The sequence below is a fragment of the Leucoraja erinacea genome, chromosome 26 (genome assembly GCF_028641065.1).
Source record: "Leucoraja erinacea ecotype New England chromosome 26, Leri_hhj_1, whole genome shotgun sequence".
In the NCBI taxonomy this organism is placed as follows: Eukaryota; Metazoa; Chordata; class Chondrichthyes; order Rajiformes; family Rajidae; genus Leucoraja; species Leucoraja erinaceus.
This window is the reverse complement of record NC_073402.1, coordinates 16,505,388-16,515,650: the sequence shown is the minus strand read 5'-3', so window position 1 is coordinate 16,515,650 and position 10,263 is coordinate 16,505,388. Positions and strand designations below refer to the sequence as shown.

General features: G+C 40.6%; 1 protein-coding gene across 1 annotated transcript in view; it reads left to right on the top strand.

The window, feature by feature from the left end:
• The first annotated feature begins 1,858 nt into the window (after positions 1 to 1,858).
• rhbdl2 (rhomboid, veinlet-like 2 (Drosophila)) overlaps positions 1,859 to 10,263 on the top strand; it is a 47,771-nt gene continuing 39,366 nt past the window's right edge. Inside the window, exon 1 of the mRNA XM_055656208.1 lies at positions 1,859 to 2,625. The gene's annotated coding sequence lies outside the window, so the exon portion shown is untranslated. The remainder of the gene's footprint in view (positions 2,626 to 10,263) is intronic.

Genomic DNA, 10,263 nt, shown 5'->3' with positions numbered 1-10,263 from the left:
ACAATGTACATTGGTCAATTAACCCACCAACATACAGTTATGTGGGAGGAAACTGAATCTCCGGGGAGAACCTCGCTGAGATATCTGCTCTTCAGTCTGGTCTCTTTGTGGTTCCTGAATTGTTCTATCAATAGCATTTATGTCCTCAATAGCTGAGACCAGAACCCCAACACCCCTCCTCAAAACTACCTCTCTCCTCCTGTAAGGATTGGTTCTTTGACTAAACTTTTGTTCATCTCCCCTAACATGGCACAATGTTGAATCTTGTTTGATAACTATGCTGTGAACTGTGGTAAAGAATGTTTAGTTGGGTTGGAGGAACCATATAAACACGTTGTTATTGTCATTTATATGGAGTTTTATTAATAACTTTGGACTTCCCAAAGTGCATATAACTAATTTGGTACTTTCAAAGTGCAGTTACTGTTGTAATATAAGAAATAATTACTATTTTCATTATAAAACATTTCCTTAAAAAAAATAATTAATTGCATTAAAAACCATTGATGTGATGCTTTTTTAAATTCTAGAAATCCATCATATGTTGCCTTGTGAGCAAGCTGGCTCTTTTGCCTTTCAATGCAAAAACTTTGCCAAACACTATTTTGCATGCAGCCATCCATGCCCTTTAACAATTTACTATTCAATCAGCCTATCTGCCAATTGCCCTGAAAATGGCCTGGTGAATGGAATTGAAATGGTGACAGCATCACACAGTGTAGACCTGACCAAAACAGCCGACGAGGGCAGAGCTGTAGATGTTGTGTACATGGATTTCAGTAAGGCGTTCAACAAGGTTCCGCATGATAGGCTGTTCTGGAATGTTAGATTGCATGGGATCCAAGGAGAGATAGCTGAATGGATAGCAAATTGGCTCCATGGAAGGAAGCAGAGGGTGATGGTAGAAGGTTGCTTCTCGGACAGGAGGCCTATGACTAGTGGTGTGCCTCATGGTTCGGTGCTGGGCCCGTTATCGTTTGTCATCTACATAAATGATTTGGATGTGAACGTTCAGGGCAAGATTAGCAAGTTTGCTGATGATACAAAAGTTTGTGATACAAAAAGATAGTGAAGATGGGTGTTAAAGATTACAGCATGATCTGGATCGTTTGGCCAGATGGGCAGACAAATGGTTCATGGAATTTAATACAAAGAAGTGTGAGGTGTTGCATTTTGGGACATCGAACAAGGGCAGGACCTGCACAGTAATTGGTAAGCCTCTGGGTAGTGTTGTATAGCAGAGGAATTTAAGAGTACAGGTGTATGGTTCCTTCAACGTCGTGTTGCAGGTAAATAAGGTGGTCAAAAAGGCTTTTGGCTCTTTGGTCTTCCATCAGTCAGAGTATTGAAGTCAGGAGGTCATTTTGCAGTTGAGACCGCATCTAGAATATTGTGTTCAGTTCTGGGCACCACATTATAGGAAATATATTGTTAAGCTTGAAAGAGCTGAGAAAAGATTTACGAGAATGTTGCCAGGACTAGAGGGTGTGAGCAATAGGGAGAGGTTGTGTAGGAAAAAACTGTAGATGCTGGTTTAAATCAAAGATAGACACAAAATGCTGGAGCAACTCAGCGGGACAGGCAGCATCTCTGGAGAGAAGGAATGGGTGACGTTTTAGGTCTATAGAAGGGCCTCGACCCAAAATGCACCCATTCCTTCTCTCCAGAAATGTTGCCTGTCCCGCTGAGTTGCTCCAGCATTTAATGTCTACCTTCAAGAGGCTGAGTAGGCTGGGTCTCTATTCTATGGAGCGCAGGAGGATGAGGGGTGATCTTATAGAGATCTACAAAATCACGAGAGGAATAGATTGGGTAGATGCACAGAATCTCTTGCCCAGAGTAGGGGAACCGAGGACCATAGGACATAGGTTCAAGGTGAGGAGGAAAATAGGAATCCGAGGGGTAACTTTTTCACACAAAGGGTGGTGGATGTATGGAACAAGCTGCCAGAGGAGGTAGTTGAGGCTGGGACTATTCCATCGTTCAAGAAACAGTGAGACAGGTACATGGATAGGACAGGTTTGGAGGGATATGGACCAAGCACAGGCAAGTGGGACTTGTATAGCTGGAACATTTCCTTCGTCTGAAGAAGGGTTTCGGCCCGAAACGTTGCCCATTTCCTTCGCTCCATAGATGCTGCTGCACCCGCTGAGTTTCTCCAGCATTTTTGTGTAGCTGGAACATTGTTGGCCGGTGTGGGCAACTTGGGCCGAAGGGCCTGTTAACACACTGTATCACTCTATGACCCTATGTAGCTATATAAGATGAAGCAGTTCTACGGCTATGTGCGTTCAAATTTGCGTTTTTTTTTAACATTTTATGAAAGCTTCTTCCTCCTAGCAGCACAATGGATAATGCATGGAGACAAGGGATAATTGACAGCTCGTTCAACCTCTACGGGTTCTTCTAGCTTCCACTGCACCAATCAGCTGGATCCCGGTAGTCCAGCACATTGATCAAAACTTTTACGGGCAAAATCGAGCTTTGGGAAGATTACAGCGAATCTGCAAAACGTGCGGAGCAGTTCGTGGATGTGGACTCCGGATTCACAACATTAGCTCGCTCGTTCAAAAACATCTGGAAAGAGATCCGCGACAGACTTTGTACGGAGAACGTCTGACTCAGGTAAACGAATTCTTCATCCCCCGATGTTACATATAATTAGGCATAGAGCGAGTATATTTTCCAGTCTTACGTTCATTTGCAACAATCGCTTCGAAGCTATAGGTCGGAATCAGCAGTTGTGAGATGACTTTGTTGCTCTGACAAGTCTTTGTTCCAGCCGTCCTTAAATTGTCATCAATGTGAAGGCTATTTTTCAAAGTTGGTGGCAGAGATCTGGCAGTAAATGCGTTCGTCCGAGTGGGGTGGATATTCGGTTACTACGTTAGGCTAAACAGGTTTGCTCTCTATTTTGAGAGGCGCCTGAATAGACTGGAATGCGCAAAAACCTGTTTACAAATTAAAAGCTGCAGTTCTCTGTCTAAAATGTAAATGGTGATTATTTGTTATTCAAATATTATTTACCAAGAACCCTGATCGTGCAAACGCGGACCAGATCAGGAAACATTTCCAGCGTCCGAAGTTTCCAAGGTTTGGGATTGTCAGGAAAAACAGTTTTTTTTCTCTGAAATATAATCCCTTTGTGTAATTGTTCATTTATCTCAGCAAAAGCACTTTCATATGAATAGCCAATATACAAGCAGGAAATAATGCACAATGCGTTTTGCACAAATAGCCTCCGATATTTCCTATTGTGTCCCATGGAGCACAGGTTGATTTTTCCATCTGATGGTTTATTGCCAGAGACTCTGTAGGTTTCAATCCATCATATTTTACTGCACTTCAATCCGACTAAAAATCCTGCGTTTACCCTTCGCACCATATATCATCTTGTTTGATAATACAATTTTTTTTTTGTTATAGTATGCATAAAGTAATTTCAACAGTTTTTATTTAGCTGCTTTTTACATGTTTGCTCAGTGCCAAAACCTGAAGCCAAAGATCTGATCAGTGATCAGTACTTGCACAAGGATTGGGTGGTGGAGGTGAGATGACCTCAGTAATAAATGATGGAACGTCGTTTAGATTCATTGGTAGGAACTGTTGAAAAGTAAAATTTGTGCGGACAAATGTAGAGTCAGTGTCTGCAAAAGTTTGAGTTGGGATAGAATTTTGCACATTTCTCAACAATGCCCATGGTCGTAAGCCAAGAGACAGTGTATGTCAGTTTCTCATATTAACATCCCAATGTCCGGAACACTGCCAACTGGATAAATAGTGTAAAACCACGGATGCCTTTAGTTGCTTTGAATGTGCGCTCTGTACCCATGCATTGCCAAACAAAACTCACAAAAGAGTATTTTGATAGATAGGGACAGTCAGGTTGCATTGATTAGTATTTTCAATTTCTACAGGAGCGAAATAGTTTGAATTGGATGGGCGTCACTTTTACACTTCACTCAATTTTATCTCCATAGGTTCGTCATTCTTCACCCCTTCTTGGTTCGCCAATCACCTGCCTTTTGCTTCTTTCTCATCCCTTCCCATCTCCTCTTTATACTAGCTATCTACCCTCTCCACTATTAGTTCTGATACAGAGTTTCAACCCAAAACATTCACCATTCCTTTCCACCCCCAGATACTGCTCAACCCACTGATTACCTCCAACAGATTGAAGTCTAAATCACTACCATCGCCTGTTCTATGTTTCAACAAATGTCAACAATTCCATCATCTGATTTAAATAGCATAATAATGATTTGGCACATCTCTCTCTTCAGGTCCTAAAATATTTCAATTGAAAAAATGTTCATGCAATAGAAATATATTAATGCATTTGAGGGGAAAAAGAGGGATTATTTTGCACCCTAGATACTTTCTATATATTGTAAACATTTAATAGTAATTGAAAATAAAAATAACTGCAAATGCTGGAAATCTTTGAAAATAAATAAAAATATAAAATTCTGGAATTACTCAGCAGGTGAGGTCGCATCTGTGGGAAGAGAAACAAGGTTAACATTTTGAGTTGAAGACCCTTTGTCAGAAAAAAAAGTAAAAGTGATAGTGTGCTTTTAATGGTAGTAATAGTTTTTTGCAAAAAATTGCTGAAGAACCAGCAGGAGACAAATATTTCAAAAAGTTTGGTTGTGGAGGTGGAATATGAGGAAGATGGACAAACCAAACAAGCTATAGCCGCACCTCGCTCACTCTGCATGTTATCAGTGAGTTTACCAGATAAACTTGTTGAAAATCCACCAAAGTAAAAAAAGTCAAGTAAGAGAGTCAAGAGTGTTTTATTGTCATATGTCCCGGATAGAACAATGAAATTCTTACTTGCAGCAGCACAAGAGAATATATAAACATAGTACAATATAAACCATATAATAAATGAGCAAAAAAAGTTCAGTGTGTGTATATATACACTCACGCATATGTACACATAAAAAAACCCCCAATAATAGTGCAATAATAGTCTATGTAGTTCAGAGCTTATTGAACTCTCTTGAATCTTGAATCTTTAATAGCCTAATGGCTGAAGGGAAGAAGCTGTTCCTGAATCTGGATGTTACAGTTTTTCAGGCTCCTGCTCATTTATTATTTTGTCTTTTTTATTATTCCATGTCCTTGCAACATTTTTACAACCAATTATTCCTTCAATGCAATGGATCAAATTGAACATCTGTCTGGATTTTAATGGGGAATGATTAATGGAAAGTGTGAGGCACTTTAACATCAGTGATATCAAACCATGGACCTTGTCTCCATGCTCCAAAATATCTGCTCACTTGATACAAGTACAAGCATGATCCAGCACCATAGGAGTGGTTGCACATGTCAAAATTCTTCCACTTTAGGATATTTGTTGTATATCACCGCAGGCGCCTAGTTTGTAAGTGCCTTGAATCATATGAATTCAAATTGATTCTGTTGACAGTGGCTGCAAACAACAGAAGTTGTGGAGGAGGGAAAGGTCACTATCAACTACTTTGGGATTTCTTTGTTTGCCGAAGTTTGTCAGTAATGATAGTTTCATGGTGTAATAATAATTAAAGGAAATGTTGCAGGGGATGGGTTTTGGAGGAAATTGTAAGAGGGGGTGGGAAATAAGGTACTCCAAGTGATCCATTTTTGCTCTAACACAAGGGAAGTAAAAAGATTTCCTGGTATAAATTCCTTTTGTTTTTGGCTGCAAATCCTGCTGTTGTCAGCTTGTGGGCAAAGTTGTAATGGCTATGCTTCTTAGACCACAGTTAATGTGGCAGATGGATGATGAGATGGTCTGAAAGTTAAAATGTTGGCCTGCGATCTTTATGTCTTTTCTGAAGGGGATGTTGCAGCAGAAGAGAGTCTATTGCATGGTTTTATCTTAAAATCAATCAATTTCTGTCAGGTGACTGGGTTAGAATCAAATAATAGCAGATTTAGAATAGCAACAATAATGGTGGCAAAAATATTAGCATTGCCAAATCCAGGAGTGTACTCTATCCCTCATTATTGAGCTCACTACATAGTGACTAAAATTTCCAACATCAAATTAGGAATTCAATGCCTTCTCTACCTTTTACACAACTCTCATCATCATTAATATTCGGGTAGTTACAAGCATTTCTGCACCAGTGCTTCTGCAGATCAATAATTTGTTCATACACTTGCTCACCCATCTCTCTTGGACTGAGTGGAAGTCCATAGAACAGTGCCAACAGCTGCAGAAGGGTCTCGACCTGAAATGCCATCCATTCCTTCTCTCCAGAGATGCTGCCTGTCCCGCTGAGGTACTCCAGCATTTTGTATCTATCTATGGTTTAAACCAGCATCTGCAGTTCCTTCTTGCACAAACAGTGTGGTTACTGCTTTATTGTTCTTTAGTTCAACTCTCATTAAATCATAATGAATCTTGCTGGATCCAGCTATCATCTTATTCTCCACTAATTAATTGGTCTAACCAAATGTTGTGAAGCCATTTTAAATTGCCCTACAGATTAAAACCAATGATTCTGTAAAGTTATTTAAGCATTCATTTTGAAAATAAGCGAATAACAATTATGGAGAAAAGGCACAAAATGCTGAAGTAACTCGGCAGTTCTGGCAGCCTCGCTGGAGAACATGGACAGGTGATGTTTTGGATTAGGACCCTTCTTCAGACGGATTGAGGGGTAGCAGGAAAGAATGCTGGAAGAAAGGAGGGGCAGGACAAAGCATGGTTTGTAATAGGTGACACAGGCGAGGGTGTTTTTTGATAGGCAGATTGATGAATAAAAGCCAGAGATGAAAAGACCGGTGTGAGCCCAAAATGTTTAAGAATTGTGAATTGTTAAGATTGGGAATAGAAACGTTGCGAATTGTTTAGCCCGTGGAAGGGAAGCAGGTGGAGGGGGGAGGAGGAGAGGAAAGACCTTGCAAGTCAGCCAGGTTTCAGGGGAGGAGAGTGGAGGGTGGAGGGTGGGAATCGTGGGGGAGAAAGAAGTGGAGGAAAGGTGTTGTATGTGGGTTAGTCACCGGTACCTAAAATTGGAAAATTCAATGTTAATACCATAGGGTTGCAAGCTGTCCAAGCTGAATATGAATAAAGATTATGGAGCTGTTTCATGCAATGAGTGACAGGAACATGCATCTTCTGAGCCTTATTCAATTATGTTCAATTATGACTTCTCCTTATGCCAGAAATGTAACATTTAAAATGGAGGGAGGATTAAGGGTGTTTTCCGCTCACAGTAACAGGGAAACAACGCAAAAAGATTGATATGTTTGTGTGCCCAAAACACTCAGCCAGACAGAGTTCATTGACATTGCATGGAAAATGTATGACTATATTAGGAACAGTTTAGAAAAAATTTAGGTGGCTGGATCTTATTTATAATCATCGTCTAACTCATGACCCACTTCTAGCTGAAGGAAACAGTGAACAAAATTGAAAGAAAGTTATGTATTTAGTAAAATTAAAAATTGTGATGTTGCTGTTCTTCCATATCTCAGCATCCGGATCCTCCACCAACTTGGATGCCTATATAACAACTATGCATTATGCGGGTGTTTAAAGATGAACTATTTTAAAGAGGTGATAGTGTCAGATTTGAAAGCAAAAAAGACTGTATCTGAGGGGAGAGCACAGTTAATAATATCTGTTGACATGGAGATGGAGTGGGAGGTGTGTGGTCAGTAATTTAGTGGGATTAAAGTTATAGGAGTAGCATAGTCAAGATGTGTTCAGAAAGAGCATGAAGGAAAGATTCAGAGAGAAAGAAAAGAGGGTGCACATTGGGGATCGTGCATGGAGGAATATTAGAGGAAGTTTGCTTCATGGGCTGGGGTAAAGGGGGAAGTGGCGTAGGCACCCAAATCAGATAGAATAATTTTTAGTCTCAAAGAAGTTCATGAACGGACTAGACATGTGCTGCCTATCTGAGTCATCTGGGAATCAGTTCCGTTGCTCTGCTCTGGACTTTTTCCAAGGTCAGCAGGCACTCGTATGAAATGAAAAAAATAACTGTGGTGCTGTGCAATGTGCAAAACACTGAAAGCTATTGTTGACTCACTTGGTGTAATCATCCTTGGCAACAACTTTCTGTTCAACATGGTGAGGCCTCTAATTGTTAGCTTTGGTATTATGACTGAGATCACAGTTCTGAATAAATTATACTTAATATAGGTACAGTGAATTCCTTCTTCAGAATTACATTTCTGATTTCAGTAAAGACGGTATTAAATTAAAAGGTAAAATTTAAAGCACAGCATGTTTCATTGAAACTATTTTCTTTCCTCTATGTAATTTGTGAATGTGCCTTAGACTGTGATTTATTCACTCATGCACAAGAGCGTCTTCATTTAAAGGGAATCTGATTCCCCTCTTTTCGACAATTGTTCTGTATTTAACAATTCTAGCCCCAAACACAGGTTTTTTTTTAACGACACAAATTAATTGTCACTGTAGTTACCTTGACAACTATTACAAAAAATAATTATATCATTGAGTATTTTTGGAGGGAAACCCAGCATGTTTTTGTAATGCAAGACCTAACTGAGAATTGGAGTACATGAAAAGTCACAGGAAAATAATGTAAAGAAAAACAACAAAGCAGATATCTGTAACCTGTATGGTCTTTGAGACATGCACATTGGCCTGAGAACCAAAGAAATATAGGAGAATGTGTGGGTCAGAGATGATAGAAAACTGCAGATATGATAAGTAGATTTTGATTAATTTAAAAGTAAATAACAAATCAGAAAAAAATTGCAAATGCTGGACATATGAAACCAAAAAGAAAATCCTGGAAACACTCAGTTAGTGCAAGTGCGGACACTGCGGCCTGCCGAGGATGGGCAGAAAAGAGGCGGTCGGGTCGAGGAAATGTTGCGGTAAGGTCGTCGGGCCAAGGACAGGTGGATGGGCCGTGGAGAGGTGGTTGGGTTGCGCTGCCGGAACAAAGAGGGATCCGGCAGGGGGCTGCCAAAAATGAAGATGGTCCTGGCGGGGTGAGGGTGGGGATGCCCAGAAGGACGAGGGACCAACATGAATCTAATGTGTACGTTTGTAACTTTGTCGGTGCCGGGAACGTGGCGGCTCTTTGTGTACTTTGTGTATTGTATGCAAAACAAAGAATTTCACTGTAACTAGGTTCATGTGATAATAAAGTATCATTGAATTGAATAGTTGGGCAGATTCAGATTAATTTATTGTCATATAGACCAGGGTGCAATGAAATTCAATGTTCACATACAGTGTACACGGTATATGTAACAGTAATAATAAATACAACAGTGAATGCAAAACAGCAGAATTGGGCCAGATTGCAATTCAAGTAGTGTAGAATATTAAAGTGCAGTAAAAGGGTTTCCCCAAAGAGATAGAGTTAAGATTAAGAGTATACAGCAACATCTTAGGAAGGGTGTGTGAAAGAGGTAACTGGATCAGGAGTTTGATAGGATTGGAGAAGAAACTGTTCTTAAGTGTGGACATCCGAGCGTTCAATCTCCTGCATCTTTTCCCAGAAAGTAGCTAAAGGAACAGGGACAGGCCAGAGTGTCAGACTGACATCTGTGATGATGGTTCCAACCTTCCTGGTGTAGTGCACCATGAAGATGGACTGGACGGAAACAAGTGACGAGCCTTTGATGGACTGGGCTGAATTCACCACTTTCTGCAGATTCAGATGGTCAAGAACCGAGCAGCTGCCAAAAAAGGCTGAGATGCATCCCATCAAAATACTCTCCATAGCACGTCTGTAAAAGTTCAAGAGAGCCCTTGTGGACATGCTGAATCTTCTCAGATGCCAAGAATGTAAATAGACTGTTGTTCTTCCATGATCACTGGTTCAGTCTGAAGGGGTCAGGTCAGTTTGTCGGTGTTATGGATGCTTAGAAACTAGAATCTGTTGATCATCTCTGCAGCAGATCTGATGATGAGGGCAGGGTTGTGTTTACTCCTCTCTTCCTTAGGTCAAAAACTAAAGGGCCTGGCCCACTGAACGAGGTAATTCAAGAGTTCTCCCGAGTTTTCCCCGATTCGAACTCGGAGAATGTCCGTAGCGGGTCCGTAGGAGTTTGTGGATGTCTCGTAGCGGCTCGTACGAGTAAAAAATAACAATTTTTTTCATCACAAGTATTTTTTTAGTTTGTTTCTGAGTTTGCCGGGTTTCCCGAGTACGTACCGTTAGCATTACAAGCCACTACGGGACATTCACAAACTCCTATGGACCCGCTACGGACTTTCTCCGAGTTCGAATCGGGAAAACCCGGGAGAACGCTTGAATTACCTCATAC